General features: G+C 31.9%; 1 protein-coding gene and 2 long non-coding RNA genes across 7 annotated transcripts in view; 2 read left to right on the forward strand and 1 right to left on the reverse strand.

Annotated features, from left to right (window-relative positions):
- LOC150100171 (uncharacterized) overlaps nucleotides 1-22,945 on the reverse strand; it is a 123,310-nt gene that overhangs the window by 82,210 nt on the left and 18,155 nt on the right. The gene's annotated exons all lie outside the window — the stretch shown is intronic.
- LOC150100172 (uncharacterized) lies at nucleotides 15,094-16,315 on the forward strand. The gene is made up of 2 exons (XR_016549284.1): nucleotides 15,094-15,180; nucleotides 16,213-16,315. It is a non-coding gene; the product is annotated as an uncharacterized LOC150100172 (long non-coding RNA).
- Nucleotides 16,761-22,945, forward strand: part of LOC150100173 (uncharacterized) — a 60,774-nt gene continuing 54,589 nt past the window's right edge. For 2 of the 3 annotated variants that reach the window (XR_016549281.1, XR_016549283.1), the window contains exon 1: nucleotides 16,761-21,703. This is a non-coding gene — a long non-coding RNA (uncharacterized LOC150100173). The remainder of the gene's footprint in view (nucleotides 21,704-22,945) is intronic. The other variant, XR_016549282.1, reaches the window with a different exon arrangement.

The raw sequence follows: 22,945 nt of genomic DNA on the forward strand, positions 1-22,945 counted from the left end.
AGAACGCACTTGCAGCACAAGAGCAAAGCGTTTCCAGGCGGTATGAGGCTTTTATTACCCATTTAGAGGAAGTTGTATCTTCATTGGGTAGAGGCAATGTTTAGGGCTGATCTTTTCGCAAGGCACTTGAGTGATGAATGCAGTGACGAGTAGCTACACCAACATGTACTGTTGCAAAGCTTTAATTTAATGACGCGATATACATTTTAAAGGAACATAACTCATGCATAATGGTCACTAGGATCCCCAGAATGTTAAAGATGTTGCAGGACCCAACTCAATTAGCTCAACTCTTAACACTGATGTATTGACACAACACACACACACACACACACACTGTATGTGAAGAAGTGTGTTTAAACGCGGATCGCATTTGAAATAGGTAAAGAAATCTGTTGAGGCAGAGATCTAATCATATTCAATTTACTCCTGTAATAATTTGCAGACACTCAACTATAATGAGATTCCACATCAAAGATTCCGTGACACTGTACACATCAACAAAAAAAGCGAAATATTATTGGTCAAATGTGTTTCACTAATGGTATTTCGACTAATAGAGTGAACTGGGAACAGTTATCCAGTTTCTTATTATCCTCCTCATGGTCCTTTGTTTGCTATTCAATATCTAGCATAGCTATACACAGTTTCCTAAGTCAGAAGTTAGAAACAAACAAACAAATCTTCTACGATTGATGATATCGAACTATCACTTTACTCCTTACAAGTTAAGTCGACTTCTGGTTCATAGTTTAAGATGCAAAAGACTTATTTTCACTCTTAAATAATTTCTTTGTCGATTATTGCAATGGATGTTTTTGTCGTGCTAAAACTTTTTGTAATAGGCCTACTTTTTTTTAGGTATTTTATGATTCCTCTCCTTAAAAAAACTTGGTTCGAATCTGATATTAAAGTACATTTTAAGGTTTTCTTTCTTTCTTTCTTTCTTTTTTTTTAATAAAAGATGAGTTAACCGGTCTTATATAAACGTAACAAGTTTCTTCCTCCAGGAAATTCTGTCTCTCCTCTTCGCCTGCAAAACACACAACGTAATCGAATAGCACACTCCAATAAGACTTCTAATGCTCTGGTTTCTACAATTTAATCCTAATTCCTAATTCCAATACAAACGCACTGTTTTTAAATAACGTAAAGAATAAAATGGCGGACAATATTAACGCAGTAAACCGCCACCAACTGGCAATTTGTGAAACTAACATCACGTGAATGTTTTGCGCATGCGTAGAGTATCCGTTACATAACTCGAAATTGTTAAAATGAAACATGCTGTTAATTACGTAACAAAGAACATTCATATAATCAGAACGATTACTTTCGGGATTATTAAGTATCATGAAATATCCTTTATAATTTTAATTTTCTTTTAATTTTAAGAACATCTGGGAATACGTGAAAAAAAGAAAATTATTTGCTAACGACGCAACTGTCTTGGAAAGAGTAAATCTACCTTCTACGTACTATTCCTAATAATGAGCAGGAGAATGCGTACAAATTTAAACGGCAGATCATTTTAACGATGTCTAAAACTAGTGATTAACTTTAGATTTTGTCTAGATACAGAGGTACCACAAAAATACAAACTTTTATTGCATGTACTCTTAAATATAAGTTTGAACATAGTAATCTAATCATTGATTCACTAAAATCCAAAACTTCCAGTTTCATAAATCAATTTCTTTCACTAAATTCCTCCTCAGTATAATAGCAATGCAAGCCGACGAATTCGTTTCGATGACTAATGATTACACTCAATTATAGATTCCCGTTTTATTCCAGAAAGGCAAGAGGGGTGTTGGCTGCGTGTAACCATTCACCCGAAATCGATCTAGCCGCTGTCCGACATACGTTTAATGGAATCTCACTCTTAGAGACACTAACGCGCAACCTGTTTCTTTCTTCAGGTCAAGAAAACGCCCTTGTCTTAGATACCTTTGATAAGGATATTATTAAGTAACAAGCGATTTTCCAGCATGGGATGGTTGTAAATTTAGGTACCTACTAACGAACGCCACAGGATACTTGAAGGAAACTTTTGTCTGCACTACTAATAACCGCTCCGAAACTACCTGCATCCTAGGACCCACCCTGCTTAAGAGGTACATTACCACATCCTTATGTACGTCTTCAACACAAACTTTTTAGGCTCTCCTCTGGTTTTACTGCCCTCATCTCCCCACCTTACACTTGTGAGTTCAGTCTCCTACTGCACTTGCTTCAGGGTGAGGTCGGGACGGAAGTGCAGGGGGGAAAAACCGACCATTTCCCCTTGCCCACCTACTGGTAATGCTTAAAGAAAGCACGGACGACTCAGAATAAGATGTTATCTTTCTTATATCACACTTGTCCATCAGCGTTAAGTAAATAAGTCTCAACACGCTAAAGAAACAGGTCAACTATCTTTATACGGATCCTTAGTCGTATTTTAAAATGATTTCGTGCGTAACAATCGAACATATACTGACAGTACTTACCTCGTTAGTCCTAACAAGCAAGAATCAAAATACCAAATAAAATTCTTGTAAATATGAACGAATACTATGTTGAAGATGCCAAGAAAGGGTTTAGGTTATCATTACACCAAATCCCATCACTCAATACTCCTAAGGAGCTGTGTCATTCACAGTATATCGACATAAATATCAATGTATCGGACGCTTGTTAGCGAGTTTCACCAACAAAAATCAGATCTCTGCTTTTCTCATCGCTCCACCCTCGCTCCTCCTTCCTGTCTAATCAACGCAGTGGTGAAAGATCCCTCAAGGGGCTTTAGCCAACACGAAAGGGGCATATTATGTTTCTATGACATCTGTTGCATACATAGGATGCGCAAAGCTGAAGTCTCTCGTATTTCTTTGAAGCTGCCTTAACGCCAGTCTCTCTCTCTCTCTCTCTCTCTCTCTCTCTCTCTCTCTCTCTCTCTCTTCGTGATGGAATTCGTATTTTTCAACCTGGCTCCTGCGCCTGTCATTTTCCAACCCTAATTCCACATGTTTTACCCAGAACGGACTGGCAGGAAGCAAAGGAACTTACAAAGGCTTCGTGTGTTCCGATGATATACTGCTTTCTTTCATTTGTTTAATTATACTCAGATAACAAGAGCTGTCTCTCTTAGACCGGTAAAATTTTTGAGAAACAAGATTTTGTTGTTGTTGTTAAACTTTTAAAAGTTAATTAGGAACACCTTTCATGTCAAAATGGGGGAAAAAATGAACTCCATCTCAAGTCATTTATCTATAAAGAAATGTCTTTTGAATAGAAATATGCGTTTTGGTGTTATTGATGAGGCTGCTGATTGATTGAGGGATGAGCTAACTTTCATTTTTTTAAAGGGAAGAATATAATTTTAAGGTATGTTTAATGTTTTTAAAAAAATTTACAGTTTCACACTACAAATTCTTTTATTGGTAATCATTCTTCCTGAGAATACACCATGATGACAAATTCTTCCTGAGAATATTTTTATGATAAAAAAAAGTCTTAAAAGAAAGCAACATAAATTATTTTAAAAATCGATTTAAAATATCGATTTCTCTCTAAGTAAACAAACGATATGTGCTCTAAGAAATTTCTGAAGAAGTTCATAAAGGGACTGTCATTTATTGGGACTTTTGAGTAAGAACTCTTCTGATCTAGCAAGCACTATTTCAAATTTTTTGCTCTCCTCAGAGACCTTGCTCAAAATATATTATCGGGTATTTTAAGTAGTGCAATCAATGATTCATACTGAAGGTTATATAGCTCCATACTTGTTAAAAAACTGTTGAACACTTTGGGAACTTTTTTTAATATTTCAGAAAAGAAATAGTTTTTTTTTTTTTTTTTTGCTATTCTCACCGAGGAATATACAATATTCATTTGCGAAGAATATAAACTTTTGAATAGAAGAGATGGATAATAATCAGCAAGAAGCGAAATAAATGAATAACTAACCACGAAATATTTTTTTTAATTCAAATTGAGCTAGTAGCCAGCATCATACGGAGGTAATAGAAATTTTACTCTCCAAAACTCGCCTTTTTCCTCTCGCAAAAAAACAAACTTGCCCTAGAATACAGTGTCGATAATCAAAGATATGAGAAATGTCATATCTCTGATGTGATGTGATAACATGCAACATGTAACGTCATCTTTCTTATATCACACTTGTCCATCAACATTAAGTAAATAGTCTCAACACGCTAAAGAAACAGGTCAACCATCTTTATACTTGTTCGTATTTTTAAATGATCTTGTATAATAATCGAACATATGCTTAATACTTATCTCGTACGTCCTAAGAAACAAGAATCAAAATACTAGGGAATACAAGGGACTAATTTGTTTTGGAAGATTTGTTTGCTGGGATCTACGAAGTTCCTAAGGTAGAGCCTAGATTTAGGGCTGAAAAAATATTTGCAATACGTAAACAGTCAACTAATATACCTTAAATGAATTCTAAGTCCGTTGCCTATTTATAAGTATAAAATTTGTAGAACCCAGATAAAGATTTTCATGGCTAATATATGAGTACCTCTTAAGTTAGTTCGGAATTTGAATTCAGTTAAATAAAGCTGCTATTATCCGAGATAACCACTGACTACGGAAATCCATTAGATTTTGTGGCACGCCAATTGCTAGGATTTAGATTTACATGTACCTATAAACTATCAATGATGTGCGCGTTGACTGGCATCATCCGTAGTGTGGTGTTGATTTGTGTAGATTGATATCAACAGCTGCGCTTAAGTGTGTTCATTAGCAAGTATCTTTTCAAGGCCTTTTCCTTCAACTCAAGTCATGACGAATTGGAGTAACTAGGTTAACAAGCAGTCATCAAAGTGTGGGAAGGAATAAGAAAAAGAGAGGAATAATCCTGATTGATTTTTTAAACTAACATGACTATGACACTATACTTTTTATTATTGTAAAGTAAACCCACTTTATAGCAAAATGCAGACGTAGTCCAACAATCTAATATAAGAAATCAAGAAAAATTTAAATATAAGTATTTTAAATTATTGTAAATAAATTAAGAAAGCAAATTTATTTTAAAAATAAGAAAAAAGCACAAAAAAGAAGAAAAAATAAGATATCTTTAAATGATTTAAAAGTTCTTCTTATTTAAAGATAATATTTTAATACACCTTTATATATATATCATATAAAAATTTAAAAGTCCGCTTAATAATAAAAGTAAAATGGGTGGAATTCAATACCCTTGGAGGGTAATGGATGGCAATGCTGTAGCTAATGAAGTTTTAACTGAGGCTCGGCTATTGCTGTTACCCTCCTGCCATGATCAGAGCTTTAATAGCTCAATAACACCTTATCCCTACACTGTCCTCTACAGATAACGGGGAAGATAAAAAGCATTCTTGCTTCGTCCCTTTAAGCCAGTCCTTATAAGGATAAGAAGTAAAATGAAAGATTTGGTAGTGATTAATACCTTTGGAGGATAATGGACGGCAATGCTGTAGCCAATGAAGTTTCAACTGAGGCTCGGCTATTGCTGTTACCCTCCTGCCATGATTAGAGCTTTAATAGCTCAAAATAACACCTTATCCCTTCACTGTCCTCTACTGATAACGGGGAAAATGAAAAGCATTCTTGCTTCGCCCCTTTAAGCCGGTCCTTATAAGGATAAGGACGTAAATTGAAAACTAAAGTTGCAACATTTGGTGTTGTAATCGGAAATGATATTGCTTATATACATGCAGTTTTTAATTTAATTTTAATATTGTTCTGTATGAGACGTTTGATGTTATTCTAATTGAATTAGCATTCGATGAATGTGGCTTAAGAACAAGTGACCAGAAGTTGGATTGTACAGTGAGGGATGTGGGAAGACCTGAGAATGTATCTAATCCACTGAATGCCCTACTACTCCTACTAAACTCAAAAGTAACCTACCAAAGTTTTAAAGAGAAATAAATGAAATAAAATAAATAAGAGTTTTTAGTTTTCTCTTTCTCTTTTGTGTGCACAAAACGTAATTTGCATAAAAACAGCAGGTTTCACAGACTGTGTCCCAGGTGAAAGGGCATGCATGGATTTTAATAATAATATAGCATATTTTATCAAGTAGATATGGTTTATCAAGTATCTTCACCTAATCTGTTCTAACGATGTACTCAGCAGAAATCAGTCTAAATTTGTTTGATGATGTTTAGAAATCCAACACGAAAAAGACATATGGACTGACTCTAAAATATTCAGCAAATGATGTGCAAGTATCATTCAAATACTTGTGATAATACTTGCGCACGATCCAGAAGATTTAACTTATGTTATCCATGTTCATTTTGAAAATTATAGATGTTGAGGACTTAATGACACCAGTCATAAAAATAACATGAAATGCATCGATCTTTGTAACTAAGAAAGCTAAAGGAATCTACATAATGTGGATATCTTAAAAGAAACTTTTGTCATACATATTTTGAGGAATTTTCTTGCCTACCTAAGCAGTAAATAAAATTTGGACTTTTTTTACTTTATATATTTTATTATTTTGAAAACTCATTGGAAGTAGCATTTTAGCTTGGTGCCAAAGAATTATTTATAATCAAAGTAATTAAATAGGAGTTTGCCGTTGAAACAGAGGCTTCAAATACAGTACTTCTCCTTATATTGATTCCCCATGTCACTTAGCTTTAACTTCAGTGATAGTTCGGCAAGTACGTATTTTAATCGAATCGCCTCGTGATACAAAGATTATGATCTTTTATTTTAGTGAGAGTTACATCGAAGGCATTTCGATATCTTCCTTATGCCGACTGTTGCTTCAGTGCCCACAAAGCTATAGCTGTCAGGACTTACGAGTCTTATAGGTTTGCAGGCCTAATTGGCATTCGAAAAGTAACTTTAAAAAAAAATCTAAAAATTGAAATAAAGTCAAGTTTATTTATTTATTTATTGTTTGTTTGTTTTTGTTTTTTGATTTAGAGACACCACATCAGTTGATAGAAGCAGCCCTGCTTTCAATGATTGGGTGAATCACTTCAAGGATTTCTCATCCAGTTTAGTTTCTTTAGTACTTGACTAAGCTGGTTTGTGATGCTGTAACTTCACTCCTTGCTTAACGCTCTAGATGTACCGTGTTAAGTGAAGGCATTTAACAAAGGGTTAAGAGAACACACGTGAAATGAAAGATTTCATCCAGTAAAGTCAGAATTTGAATATTATGTGTATGAGACCGAAACAGACACAAGGAGCGAGCCTATACAATCATGATTTACGTATAAAAAATTTGAATACAATTTTACTCTCTGTAAATGTATGATGGTACTAATAACTTTACAAACAAAAAAGCTGCAAGTTGGTGAAAATATCGTCTTACAATTCCTGAATGTTTCATGTTACTAAAGGAAAAAATATAGTCTGAACATTATGGATTCTTAGAAGGCGGCTTATAATGTGAAGTTAATTGACTCGAAAATCAGGGAAATCCTTAAAGTAATGAAAGGCTGATACCTTCTAACTGGAAGATTTTTATATGTAAAAGAAAGAAAGAAATGGAGGAGGGGGGGAAGCTTGGTTTACCCACTGTACTCATGTATTATAGGTTTACAAACTTCATGGATCAGAATTCACATAAAAAAGACACCTGAATATAGGAAAAAACAGTCTTATATATCTGTGCAGTAAACCAAACCTCTATGTATCTTTATGATTCGCAGATAATTTTAGCACATCACTTATTTTTTTTGAATAGATGATAGAAAGCAAGCAAAGTATTCGTAAATGGAGCAAAACACATCCTGAATTTCTCATGCTGGAGAATGAAGAATATTTCTGATGATTTATGCATTGCGATATTGGCATTTTATTGATTGAATTATCTGCGAGAAAATAATAATAAAGAAAGAAGCTTCTACTTTTGTTTGCATATGTAACCTATATCATACACGCTACTGACAAGAAAAAAAAATCATGCGTATAAACATAAAAAAGAGTCATTATGTCGTTTTTGTATGCAATTCGGTACCATCTTCACTTTAACTAGTTAGGTGCAACGAGACCAGTTCATAATATCCACACTGTCTGGTGTGGTTTCTGAAAATTTTCGAAATGTCATGATGACGACGACGAAAGTGCCAAAAAAAAAAAAAAAAAGGTGAGAATGTTTACTGCGCAGAATCACATAGGAGCATGATGGTGATGCTGCCACTCCCACCAGTTGAACTAAGAATTAATTACAGTTTAAATAAATAACGTTATTTCAAGACTAAAATCGCAATTTTTTTTTATTCCTCGTTCGTAAACATGTCATTTCCTCGCATTTATGTTCTGCACGTGTTAAAATATAACTGCTTACTTATTTAAGTCAATATTTCTAGATGAAAAGATTCTTATTATCTAATCAAAGAGTCAATTCGCTTTTCTTTAGAAAGATCAACAAATATTCTTTGTTTGAGAGGTTCTCATCCTATTAACGAATCATCAATGATGATTTCAGTCTATCACTCAATCCACAAGGGAATTTTCTTACCTAAATCACTCAACTTTGAACAAATGTCTTGAAAGGTAGTTCAAAATTGAGTAATTTAAATAATTCAAAGTATTTTACTTTTCTAAACTATTTTATTGGGTTTAGAATGAAGAGAAGCTGGAGAGAAAAAAAAAAAACTCGCTTTCTGCTTTTTTTCAAGCAGCTGTTAAGTTGTGTGTTTGGGCATGCGCAAAGTATATGATGGGAACAGTTATTTATGCTCCGACTTGTCGACTAATGTCAGTGGAACTCAAGGCTGTGTTGTTTTGCTTGTACTTTTTCTTTTCTTGTTGGACAAAAGAACCTTAGATTCTAAATAACCTGTAGATTCAAAATTCCTAATACTTTAAAGTATTGATTCAGCATTTGTAGTAAAAGTACTCCTACAACGTCTTAAAATCCTTGAGAAGAGAGCAGTGAAGTAATTTATAGCATTTTATCACTGATTTATTCCTCTCTCTTTGATACAAACGCTCGGTTTTAGCTTTTCTTTTCTTTTTTTTTTATATAGACACGTTCCTATGCATTGTTTCCTGTTAGTGGACATTTGGAAATTCCTTACTTTTTTAAATTCAAGCAATTATCTATTAATTACACGTTTGAGAACGTAGCTAGAAAAACAGACTCCTTTCGAAAGACCTGCTTTCGATCCTAGACGGACACACCAAGATTTTCCAAATAAACCATCCTTAGAATGTGATTAACACACCGACCTCTGATAAACTTCAACAAATCGGAGCATTCTAAAGTTAGTTTTACTGAGCTAACATTTTATTTCTATAAATTTGTTCCTTTTATCTTTGAACAGTGAAGAAATCCTTCCTTCAATTAGCCTTCCCCGAGAAAAAAAGTACACAATTAACAGTTAATCATGACTATTATTTGAATGCGATAAGTCAATCATAGCTATTATTACAAGCAAAATATCCAAGCATTCAAGAGTTAGAAGCTCCTCAGAATTCAAGCCTATTTTCCTGTACTGAAGATACTGTTTTTTCCATGCTGGGCTCTCGCAAAACAGCTTCCGTTAAGATAGTTAAGCGATATCAGAAAGATCCACATAATAGCAGAAAGCTTACGGTGTGATCATTAAATCTCTCTCTCTTTCTCTCTCTCTCTCTCTCTTGGCTGTGGAATTATAGGCAGGATGCTTTCAAAGAGCATTTCCTTCTTAATCATGTACAAAGTCAGATATAATGCCCCATAAACATCAGCACTCAAAAATTCCAAGTTCCAGCTATCTGAGGTTTTTGGGAGTTGGAAGATATTATCCAATCTCGAGTGAAAGAATTCATCCACTCCCTGGGAAAGTATCTTTAATGATCAATGCGTCATCTCCATCATCAAGGAACTAATAGTTTCTTGTTGATCTGTTGTTACGTAATTCGGTTGAATCACAGGGCGACAGTGCAAAACGTGCAGCAGTGTCACGTGGTTGGGATACTTTTGCTTTCGGTTATAAAAGAGCATTGTGTGAGTTCTGCGACAAATTGGTCCTGAAATGGAATATTGCACTTCAGATATTGAGTTTCGAGTGCGGAAAGAACACTTCATGAACATTCATTGGTTCAAATGTAAAGAAGAAAGAAACGGGTAGGGCCATGGAAAGAGACACCGCAACCTTCAATTTCACTGACTTTTAAGCTTCAATGCATCCTTTCATTACTGGAGATAAGTGAAGGATTAGTTGAGCAGAAATGGAAGAGTCCTTCACTTGACACACTGTAAACAGTCTGTACCAAGTCTAGTAATAACAGCATTTTTGTTTTAATGAAAAGCTGTGTAATGTAGTCAAGAGATGAGCAAAACGTGGAAATTTTTAAAAATTACAATGCCATCGAATACTTTCGTTATAAAACTAGTTACATAAAGTAATTATAATTTTCAACGGTCGTTTTATCGGTATTTAGAACCAAAACATGCAAGTCACATATTCCTATAATAGATTTGCACTAGTTCATCATGTTATAGCCGTATAGATTTCGACATTATGTTTTTTTTCCATAAAATCTCATTGAAAAACGTGACCTGGATCTAAATCCCACCTGGGATAACCTGATTTTATTTCTTTTTCAGTAAAAGATAGAAAGGCATAGTAATAGAATCCATTACTTGAACCCATCATAATTAGTTTAGATGCCAATGAGCTCCTCATTGAAGACGCACATATTGGAGGGGAACGAAATGGTACTGAAAGTTTAGATAATTCTGAAATCCCGTCGAAAAAATTCCATGTTCTGCCTCTAGAGACTAAATATGGACCTTTTTAAAGCACTTCAGGCCTCCATTTCTACCTGGTCATGAAATTCATCTACTTAAAGACATTTATAAACGTCTATATCCTTAGTGGGATTTGAACAGGTTACCAATTGGCTGAAGAGTGGAGGCTCTATCCACTCGGCCAACCAGACCAGCATTTAGCGAAAATATCACTAATGGATGTTTCGTTCGTGCGGTCTTTCGTCATGCAGGGTAGATATTCAAAATTTACTCAAATAAATATAGTTACATGTTTGGTAAACGAACTTGCTTAAAATTAATCTATTAAGGAATTTTACTATATCAAAAAGTTCATAAACACTCTCCGTGAGTATGCGATTCTTATTACGGAAGATATTTAGGCCAACTTACAGTGTAATAAATTACTATTAGTATGGAAGTTTATTTTATTTTTATATACTTGCAACACAACTAAAGACACAGCAAGAACATCTATAAGCCTCTAGAAGTTCTGGAAGTTTTTCTCGTGGCTAATCATTCACCCCACCCTTCGAGAAACATCTTAATTAAACTCTGTTATTCGCTAACACTTTCATGAAATACCAGATATGTATTTAAAATGCATTTCTTTCTCATTTTAAACTCACTTCAGCTTATAGCAGTGGCGTTTTCAAAACTTTACATAAAGTTTTGAAAGCCATATATATATTTCCATATATATAGTTTCGTTTTAACCCTCCTTTCTTTTAATTGCACAATATTTACAAATAATTATCCTGGAAAATATTTTATTTATCTAAAGATATTAATAAATTACAAAATTTCAGGAGTATTACGATATACAAAGAGAATTAATGCATCACATAATTTCGAATTATGTAAAATCTGTGCCTCTGTCATCGTGATTTATAGCATTTAATATACATTAATACTTAAGCTTAATTTTTCGGGGATGGGCAAAGATTTTTATTTTTTATAAGTTCATTGATAAGTAGAAACCTGACTATCATACCACAACCCCTGCGGCACTATGAAAAGAACCATTACTGGATAGTAATGTAGAACATTTCAAAAATGCTTTTCGAAGACTATTTGCAGTTCTGATGAGAATTTTATGCAGTATGAGAATTGCACTACGTACATGCACTACGAATATTTCCATGAATCATAGTTTATACATCGTTTATTTTGTGGTAAACTAAACTGATATCGCTATAGCAAGAATGTATGAAGTTGAGTTTCATTTGACTTTGTATAACGGAATGTTATGTCATGTTGCGCCCCCTATTGGTAGTCAAATAAATTAAATGAAACTCTGTTAACAATCTTAATGTAATGTCTGAAAGCAATACTTTTTTTTTTTTTTTTTTTGCATACAGCCGCTCTGACTAAGAATTTGGGATTATTTACAAAATTTTAGATAAATTAATTTTGGATTTTTTTTTTTTTAATAATAAAGATCACAATTGCGTTTGCTAAAATGGTATCAACTATTCCTTGCAGCAGCATTTTTATTTAAATATTCCTAATAACATAGCTAATAATGAATAATAATAGAATGAAAGATTGCTTCCCCCAAAATGTTTTCCATACATAAGAATATTAAGCGAATACAAAACTCTTTAATTAATAAATTACATTCACGACAGTTGAATAAATAAACAAAGGTTAGTTTTCTTGTAATACATGAATAAATTTTAATTATACACCCAATCATTTTATATGAAAAAGCTGATAAAATAAATTGGTATCGTTAGAATAATATTAATTTATAATTCACTTTCAAAAATAATCTGTTTATAAATTTATTAAATAGTTTTAATAAATATTAATGTATGATTAATTAATAACTGATATTGTTAAGAGAAGACAAAATATATTTATATTTCCGATGTCTACTGGGCACAAAAATTAAATATGGGATGCACACGTACTGACTTGTGTAGTTCTGATCAACAGCTTTCGGATAAGTGTTAATTTACTTTTATTGCATATTATTATTATTATTATTATTATTATTATTATTATTATTATTATTATTATTATTCCTGACACCTCCAAGGAGTCCGAAGACTCATCGCGGGAGGACACCTACAACTGTTTCAACTGATACAATTGTCTCAACCGCTACTACGAGTTATCTCAATCAACGCCATCTACCGCCCACCTCCACAACTAGTATTTTTTGTCTGTAAATTGCGTGTGTTCTGAAGGGCCGATTTGTTTGTATGCGGGATGAAAAACCCGAGTTTCCGGGAGAAAAAACCCTGCTATATGATGTGCATCGAACTGCGATGTGTTTCATTAGAAACTGAAAATGCTTTTTATTTTTTATTTGAAAGCATTCACTTTTCGAGATCTCAGCTATTAACATGGTAAAAAGTTTGTTTTGTCTGTCTGTCTGCACTGTTTGATTAATTCTGAGAAAGTCAATTTTGAAGTCCTGCAAATGTCATGTAAAATTTTTAGGTTTTTAAACTCTTAATTTGAAGTATATGGCAATTTTTTCTATTTTTATTTATATAATATCTTGTTTCAAAATCAAATTTATTTAAAAAAAAGTATATTTTATAAAAGTTTTCTATTCTCCATTTGTAAAATACACCTAAGAATAACTAAAATATATTTTATAAAACTTTTCTATTCTCCATTTGTAAAATACATCTAACCTTTTATTTCAATACAGTTTAGTTATTTAATCTACAATAGAGAGTGTTGCGAAAGAGCCGGAGGAAAAAAGTCATTTTTAGGACTCCCAGGATAACAAATGGCAATGCTGTAGCCAATAAAGTTTTAACTGAGGCTCGGCTATTGCCGTTACCTAGCCATGACTAGAGCTTTTAGCTCAATAACAACCCATCCACACAGATTTTCTTCATTCAGATGACGGGATAAAGAGTCAAGGACTCAGTCCATCTCCCAGTTCTTTTAAAACTTAGAACTGTTGCAGTTTTGATCATGAAGCATTTAAAACTATATTCAAGTCAACCATCAATTATGTTGTTCTCGTATCTAGTAAAAATTATAATATGCATATATAATATGTAAGGCATTTCTTATTATTTTGAAATATAAAGAGAGAAGAAAAAGAAAAATTCTAAAAGGTTAGCTAACAGCTAATGCCAGCATTGCTTTTATAACTTCGTAAGTTATGAGTATTAACAAGAATGAAATTTCAAATTAAATTTTATAGTTATTGGGGAGAGGAGAAGTTCTACTTAAGTAGAGCTTTGTAACGTGATGCCTATTAAACCAAAACAAGCAGTACCCGTATGATATCAAATTTGCCTTATTTCTTGAATTATGTGAGTTTCTGGAGAATGGTTGTATTGCTATAATTGATCATTTCTTCTGTTTAAATAGATATTGATAGTAAATATTTGTTCCAATATATATAGCTTCGACACTGACTTGTACTTTTTATTTCAGCAGTTTACTGCCGTCTTTTCGAGGAGGACAAAGTTTAGCGCTTTAACCTGGCGTACCCAAGCAGCCAGAAGCACTCTGAACGAAGCCAAACTAACAAAAGGTGCAAGAGACCAACCAAAATGAAGAGGCGTGGAAAAGGCCAAGGGACAAACAACGGTTGTCAAACAGCAATGGAGAAAGCTGGCACCACAACAACTGCAAACGCCATCTCGAGGAAGAACGTGGAGATACAACACAAAATAATTTTTGCAGTAAGTTCAAAAAGATTTTACTGCCACCTATGAGAAAGTAAGATAACTACATTTTTCATTTCAAAAACCGTTATTTATTTCCACAAACTCGTGTCTTCTAAGAAAATCATCCTAAATATATATTTATTTCCTTAAAAGAAATATATAGCGATTAATGTAAAATATGTTTTATACTCATTCATAAAAAATAAACCATTTTAATTCAATTAATATTTGATCATTATAAATCTTAACTGAAAATATTTTTCCACAGGTGTATTGTTGTTTAAGGGAAATTAAATTTGAAGTTAACGATAGAAAATTTTACAGAATCAATTGCGATTTCTTATATGAAATTCTTGCTCGTTCTATTCAAATTTCTTTTAGTACTGACTTTCCTATGCAATATTTCAAAATTTCGAAGATTTTATTAATTATTTTTATATAAATCTACCTAAAATAAGTTATTTGTTATTTTTTCTGAAAGAATCTTATTTAATAAAATAAATAATTTCACAATTTTTTAATTTTTAGTGTACAAGGGGAAGAATTGCTTATTAGGAAAGGTGCATAAATGACGTATAGGACTGAAAAAATAATGAAAGGATGTCATTTAATTAATAAATAATTAGGAATCAAATCAGCATGTGGAAACACAATCTCCGTGTTGTAGGAACGATACCAAAACAGAGAATGCATCTATATATATTTTTTTTTCTATTGCAGGAAAGAAATAGACAAAATAACAGAATTTAATAAAGTGTGGCAGGTATTTTCTTGAAAAACATGCTTTTATCAGCCCGGCGAGAAGTAAGTTACTTCTAAACATACTTTTAAGCCTTTTTATAATATGTTTTCATTAGTTATTCTGATACTTTATTAATTTAATTAGCGTATATTGTCCTACATGTCATGCTTCGAGTCTCTCTCTCTCTCTTTCTTCATTTAGTTTAGAATCTTTTAAAGTTTATAATTAGGTGTAAATTAATATACACAGTCTTTCTATTATATTAATAGTTTTTCAATGACGAAAATCCCTATAGGGATTGCTGCTTAAAAGATTTTATATACATTTAGCTTCTGTTTTCAAGTAGTACTCAAAAAACTATCGTAATTTAGTGTAAATTTCAATGTCTATCTATCATCGACTTCGAATGATGCTACATTTCCGATAAAAATGAGTCCTAAGAAAGAAACAAAAAGAGAGAAAAACATTTGCTAAAACTTATAAAAGCAATTGTCTAGACGAATAGTGGAGAGCGTTTGCTGGTGTCCCATAGGGCTCCTTTAACGCGGGTTATGAGGTCTGCATTGATTTTATGATCTCTTGTTATTGCTTTGCAATTGTAGCTTACTGGGCCTGACCGCCATTTCTCGGGTGAAACGACAGCTTCAATTCTCTGGCACATTCGTGGTCGACAGCCTTTGAACTCAGTATGCTATCAATTGCGATTTCTTACATGAAATTCTTGCTCGTTCTATTCAAATTTCTAAAAGTACTGACTTTCCTGTGCAATATTTCAAATTTTAAATCACTTTATTAATTATTTTTATATAAATCTACTTAAAATAAGTTATTTATTGTTTTTTCTGAAATAATCTCATTTAATAAATTAAATAATTTTAGAATTTCTATTTTATTTAAATACACCTCTTAACAGAAACTATACAGATATATAAGTTTTTATGCAGCTGTATAATTTTTTTTTTGAGAGACTGATTTATTTATATTTATATAATATATTGTTTTGTCTTTGTGTTATGCATATGAGTAGCTTTTGTTTTCAGTATCACATTCTTATTTGTGCTGTAGTGTCACACAATCTTTTTTTTTTTTTGTAGTGTCTTCAATCTATAGATTCTTCATAGCTCAGTAGCATATACTGTCTTCGTTTGAAAAGACCGTAAAAGCCCATTAACTCAAAATAGCTGGACTCATTCGGAGGTAGTAGAGTTCCTTCTCCAGAAAATTCATCTATAGAGAGACAAACCTGTCGTATAGCGCACACACACAAACAATTGACAAACATAGCAGACTATGTAGATAGAAATAACCGTTCTATTAGAGCATTGGTTTTTATGAAGTTATGTTACTTAGCCACGACAAGTCATTGATCTTAACACATGTTAAGGGGATGATAGGATATATGTTTAGTCTTTCATATTAATATGTTGCCTCTGATTTTGTGTTTTATTCCATCTATGGGTTATCAGTGTGTTATAAAGCTTCTTAGAGAGTTTTATATTATAAGTAGACATCACAGGATTCCATTCTGGGTGTCATTACTATTCAACGGTGTATTGTATGGTTTGTACTTTGGACCATGAAGATGGAATACAGTGTACTGCTCTATTAGTGGAATACACTGCAAGAGGTAGAGAAGTAAGTCTCTCTCTCTCGCTCTCTCTCTCTCTCTGATATAAGACTTTGATTCGACTCCATTTGTAATGCGGTGTACAGAGTTAGTTCTCCTAGGTTGAAGTGGATGAAGAAGAAGCACTAGAAAAGGCTGAAAGAATAACTGATAATTTAGGACTGTGAGCTAGATTAAGTAACTATGGTTGTAGAGTTTGTAAGAGAGAAAGGGGAAGTGATAGAAACATATTAGTTGTTGAGGGGTTTTACAGAATAGATGCAGGACAGTGAGATTTTATTCACGAGATTTGATTAAGGGATGGAGAAGCAGCTTTTCTCATGGCGAGTGGAATAAGTTGTCCGGGAGGGTGATGAGCACATCATTGAATGCATTTTAAAGAGATGTGTGATAGGTATTGTGTGAGCTACATGGATTATCCCTGATAGTGTTACTATTATTTGTAAACAACTTAAGTTGTCAATTACGATGAGACTAAGTGATGTAATACATATATTGCACCTCCCACGATGGGTCCTGGAGTCCATAGACGTGTCAGTATAATAATAATATCAACAATAGTAATAGTAATAATGTATACGTTACTATAATAGGATAGCATATATTAATATATAGACATATATAACACAATTTTATATTTTAGTCTTATTCAGTGTATCTCAAGATATTCCTCAATGATATCTTTTTAATGCATTATTTTTTCCCAGCTATATTTTATATTAATTAAGAACACTTCACAAGGTTTGAAGAAAACATAATAGGACTAAGAAGTTTGTTGATGTTAATAAAAAGTTACTAAAGAAACGAAATTTTATTTTTCATTAATTAGAATATGATATAAAACTTTGGCATAAAAGTGTGAATATGAAATACACATTTTTATCTTGCAGAAAGAAATCAGCACAATCTCTAGCGGAACTTACAGCAGTTATGATCGAATGTGAAAAAAGTAGGGGGAAATGAACATTGTTTTTAGACGATAATTACCATTTACACCTAATGAATTCACTATGATTTCATGTTCTGAAGTTATTATTAATCACAACGTCATTTTTAATATAGAATATTTTGAATTTTAAGAGTCATTTCAAATGAAATATTTAAATTTAGGAAGTATTATGCTGATCATTATTATCAATTCCCTCATATGTATCCTCACGGGGATGTACAGGATATTATGACAACGATTAAGTTTGCATAATAACTAATCTCCTGTTAACAAATTTCTTCAACATTATTCAACCATTATCAGGACTCCAATAGTCATGGATATAATATTTCACCTTCTAAAGCACTTCTTTCTGTATCAATCCACCAAGATCAGTCTTCATCTGGATCTCTTTCCTGCTATCGTGGCACCAAACACCTGTTTTGGCTAACCTTTCATTTCCCATTCTGTTTAAGTAACTATGCTACATGAAGTTAACTCTGAATGCTAAAAAGTCAACTTCCTTTCTAATATTTTCATTTTAATATGATTCTGCCCTTCATGCTATTTGTTCATTCTCGAATCTTTCTCAGGACTCTCATATCTGTGGTCTCCCAGTCTTTGATCAAATGTTTCATTTCTAACCAACTGCCAAATCAATAAGTTAAAATCGATTTGAACACTCTCTTGCACACAACTAGTTTTAGTATTTTATTTTGACTAATCTCGTTTGTATTCTCTATTACTGTATTCAAATGACACTTCGCTTTATCAGCTTTGTAATTCTGTTGTCCATATTCACTAAAAATTGCCTGAATAGCTGAAATGTTTTACTTGTTCTATAGGTTTTCCAGAGAAGTTTTCTATGTTCTGCCTATTTTTAATTTTTAGAGTTTTGATCTTTTTATTGCTAATTGCTATATCTAATTTGTTGCAGTTGTCATTCAGTTAAATAAGGAATTCTGTACAATCGCGCCGGATTTGTTTAGGAGTACAACGTGATGATCTGCATAAAGTGAAGAGCTAAGATCGATATCTCCGATTCTGATATCATGTAGCTAAGAAGAAAAGGTAGCGAGCGCTAAAATATAAAAGGAAAAAGAATTTTTGAGAAATAAAAGCAACAATAAAAGTCAAGATCATTTTATTCTATGTATTCTATAAATTAAATACATAGAATAAAAACTATTGGTAATGTTTTAAAAAAAAAGTCAAGCTGGCTGAGATATCATTACTCATTATAATGAGAGAGATTACAACTTTAGGAGTTAGTTTTTATTTATTTATTTTTAAAGGTACAGGAATAATGTATATATTGTAATTGCCTCAAAATTTTAGTATGCGGTACGATATTTTACAAGAAATGAAATAGAAATAATATTAATTCACAAGTACGATCTTGAATATTGCAAACAACAAAGAGAATAAAAATGGAAAGAGCTAAACCTCAAAAGGTCAATTAAAAGGTATCAAATAGAGACAGTTACTTCACATCGTAGTTAAATTGTTTTTGAACGACAAACAATTACCCCCTACTTTTATCTAATGAAATATCAGGAAGTAAAGCCAACGTTAACACATGTACAGTGATTTACCTGACTTCTAAAAGTTGTCGTAGCTTTATGGAAAATTGTTAAACAAACCAACATTCTTTACATCAACTACGGTTCTGACATCGGCGATGATCTATGTATCAATTAAGCCAGCAAAGCACGCTGTACAGTTTGTAACCAAATTTCATTTGCCAAGCTATGCCAAAATGAGTGTAACGGTATACAGATTACTCTGTTCAGCATTCCAGAGAAGTGTATTGTAGTGACAAAATGAACGCCTTTTAAGCGTTGAATACAGTTATGTCGGTGGGAAGGGTGAGGAGTAAACATAATTACCACCATCACAAAGGCAGCATTAGATTTTCAAGAAAAATGGAAGGTGTGAGAATCTGTGTGAGGACTATGGAAGCCATAACCTGTGATGAATATTTATATGTAGCTGTGCGTACGCCTTTTCGTGTCTATTGTGAACGTTGATGGTCTCCTCCCGGATGTAAAGATTCATCTGACTTAATGGCCCCCTCGGCGCTTTCAGTAGCGCGGTTTAAATTAGGAAAAGTATAAGTGGTGGTACGAAACCACATGGCATATATGTAGTTTGATTACACCTTCCCTAGATTAAACACAGCGCAACCCCCTTTAGAGTGGCGAATATTAATATTCCGGTACATTATGCAAATTCAAAGCTAGTTGAAAATTCAGATTTAGTCGAATGGAAATTAAGTTACATAACCGTTCTTTACGAACTTATCTCTCTCTTTTTTTTTTTTTATTATTATTATTAATTCACCAAGTTACAATTAGTTGAAATAATTGACTACAGTAGCTATTATTAAAAATTCAGCGGACTTTCATTTAAAAATCAATATATCTTGATGCATTATAACCATTCGCATTCATTTTTATAAAAAATAAAATTCGACTTAATTAAAAATCCACACGATACCACACTCATAGATGGACTCTGCACAACCTTTCTAAACTGTATAATTTAGAACATATTTTTATATATTATCATGTTATATATGTTACGGAGAATTTGATAAATATGAAATTATGCGTAATTACCAAAAATTATAAATACTTTTGGTAATTATTTCATTTACCAAATCATACGTCATTTTTGGTAATTATTTCATTTAAAATCATACGTCATTATGTATGTTATCCAAATTAAACGGTTTTATGTTGTGATTGGTTGGTAAGGATTGGTCACGTGATTTCCTGATTATGTAATTTGTGTTTTTCCAGTTCCCATATAAATGTAATGTATTGTTCGCTACTTACGGAGAATGGAAGGAGCTTTTTTACTAATTTCTAGGTCAGTTCTATCTATTTCTTTAATTTTTAAAACATAAGTGAAAAATAAAGAATTGAAAGTACAGATCAAATCGTTTTTCTTTTCTTTCTTTCTTTTTCTTTTCTTTTCTCTTTTATCTAATACTAGTTTCTTATGGACAAGAAAAAAACTTTATCGGCTTGTTTTTACTTCTTAGGGAGTGTTCATTAAGTTACAATCATTTAAAATTACAAACACACAAGCATTAATTATAGTTGTCTCTTGGATTAATATTTTTTCTTTGTGTCTACTGCTAAATCATCGCTTTAATAATCAGCAAAATAAGTTTGCGAACGCTTTCAAGTATTTCATGTTATACGGAATTTCATTGTTATCCCACAACAGACAGAAAAAAGCGAGATACATAAAAACATATTAATATGAATTTTGTAATAAAATAGGAATATGCTTTCATTGTATATTTCACACATTTTTATAATGACAATATCGTGTAAATAAATAATAAGGATATATATATTATAATACTTTAAATTTATCTGGGTAAGCAGTCCTCTAAATGGTGGGTTAGTACTAAATATCGATAATCATCTTATATTATCGTAATAATAACAGATAAGGTACTTCATTTGAAAATTATTAACATGAAGCATCTTATTTGTTTTATCAACTTAATAATTATAATTGAAAATGAACTTAATATTTAATTATATTATATAATATGCTTCATCTGAATAAACTATCTATTTTTTAATGTTATCTATTGCTTTTTTTAATGTCTATCTAGATATAACAGGCATAAAAAATAATAGATTTTTTAAAAACATTGCTTCAAAGCGATTTGCCTTCTGTGTCCATTTTTTTAAAATACTAAGCTAACAAGCAAATTGTAAGTAATGATATCCGATTCACTAATAATTGTATCAAAGTTTATCCATGTGCAAATTAAAACAGATATTTAAAAAAATAAAAAAAAATCAATTTTATTTTTTGTTTTATTTATTGTCTTATTACAAGTATTAATAATTATACGAAATATTGATTTTAAAAGAATTTTACGAAGAATTCAATCTTTTTTTTTTGTCTTATTTTATTTTCTATTCAAATCAATATTTATTTATTTATTCTTTTAGGATGGTCTTCTATCTAATACAAGTTTCTTAAGTTATTTTCTCACTATGTAAGTATTCCCTTATTAAAATAAACTACAAGTATGACATAAAATGAATTAAAAAAAAAAACTGAACGAATTTATATCTAATAAGTAACATTTTCTGAAATGAATATGTCTGTTTTATATCAAGATTCCATTAAAGAAAGACAAATTGTTTTAAATGTTTAAGAAATTTCAAATAATTTATCTTAATTAACCACACAGACAAAAATCCATATTATTACATTTATTTATATATTTACATTGATATATTGTTAGAAAGGAAGCGGTTTTCTTTTCTTTCTTTTCTTTTTCTTTTCTTTTTTTTTTTTTTTTTTGAGAAATGCTCAGAATTCAGATATGCTTTTGACATTTCACTATAAGTTACGAAAGAAAATAAAATGCTTAAACTATCATCACGAATAAAGAAAGTTGAAATTTACTATTCCTCATGTATTTAATACTTTTAAATACGCCAAATTGTTTATTGTATTCTTAAGGATGAAATATAATACGACGAATGAGTTTAACTTTATGAATATCCTTGGAGGGTAATGGATGGCAATGCTGTAGCCAATGAAGTTCTAACTGAGGCTCGGCTATTGCTGTTACCCTCCTGCCATGATCAGAGCTTTCATAGCTCAATAACACCTTATGCCTACACTGTCCTTTACAGATAACGGGGAAGATGAAAAACATTCTTGCTTCACCCCTTTAAGCCAGTCCTTATAAGGACTATAAGTTTAACTTTATTATGTATAATCTTATAATTAGTCAAATACGTAGATTTATTCGAATTTTTACCATAGCTTCTTTAAAAGTGCCCTATAATGGCGCTCGTCTTCCATTTATATTAACAAAATGCTGATTAAAAATTAACAAAAACGATAAAAAATTTCATTTAAATACATTTATTTTATAATTTTATGAACTAAAATTTGACTCTGATTTAATATTTTTAATTTTCATGAGAGAGTATTAAACACCATTTTATTCAATTTATAAATTAAAATTAATAACACAATATAAGTGAGGATAAGATAACGGTTATGGTGAGAGCCCAGTCCTTTTTAGGACTTCAAGGGTAACAAATGGCAATGCTGTAGCCAGTGAAGCTTTAACTGAGGCTCGGCTATTGCCGTTACCTAGCCATGACTAGAGCTTTTAGCTTAATAACACCCCATCCACACAGATTTTCTTCATTCAGATGACGGGATAAAGAGTCAAGGACTCAGTCCATCGCCCAGTTCTTATTAGAACTATTAGAAT

Source organism: Typopeltis vanoorti, chromosome 13 (assembly GCF_054136105.1).
Source record: "Typopeltis vanoorti isolate ZY-2024b chromosome 13, IOZ_Tvanoo_1.0, whole genome shotgun sequence".
In the NCBI taxonomy this organism is placed as follows: domain Eukaryota; kingdom Metazoa; phylum Arthropoda; class Arachnida; order Uropygi; family Thelyphonidae; genus Typopeltis; species Typopeltis vanoorti.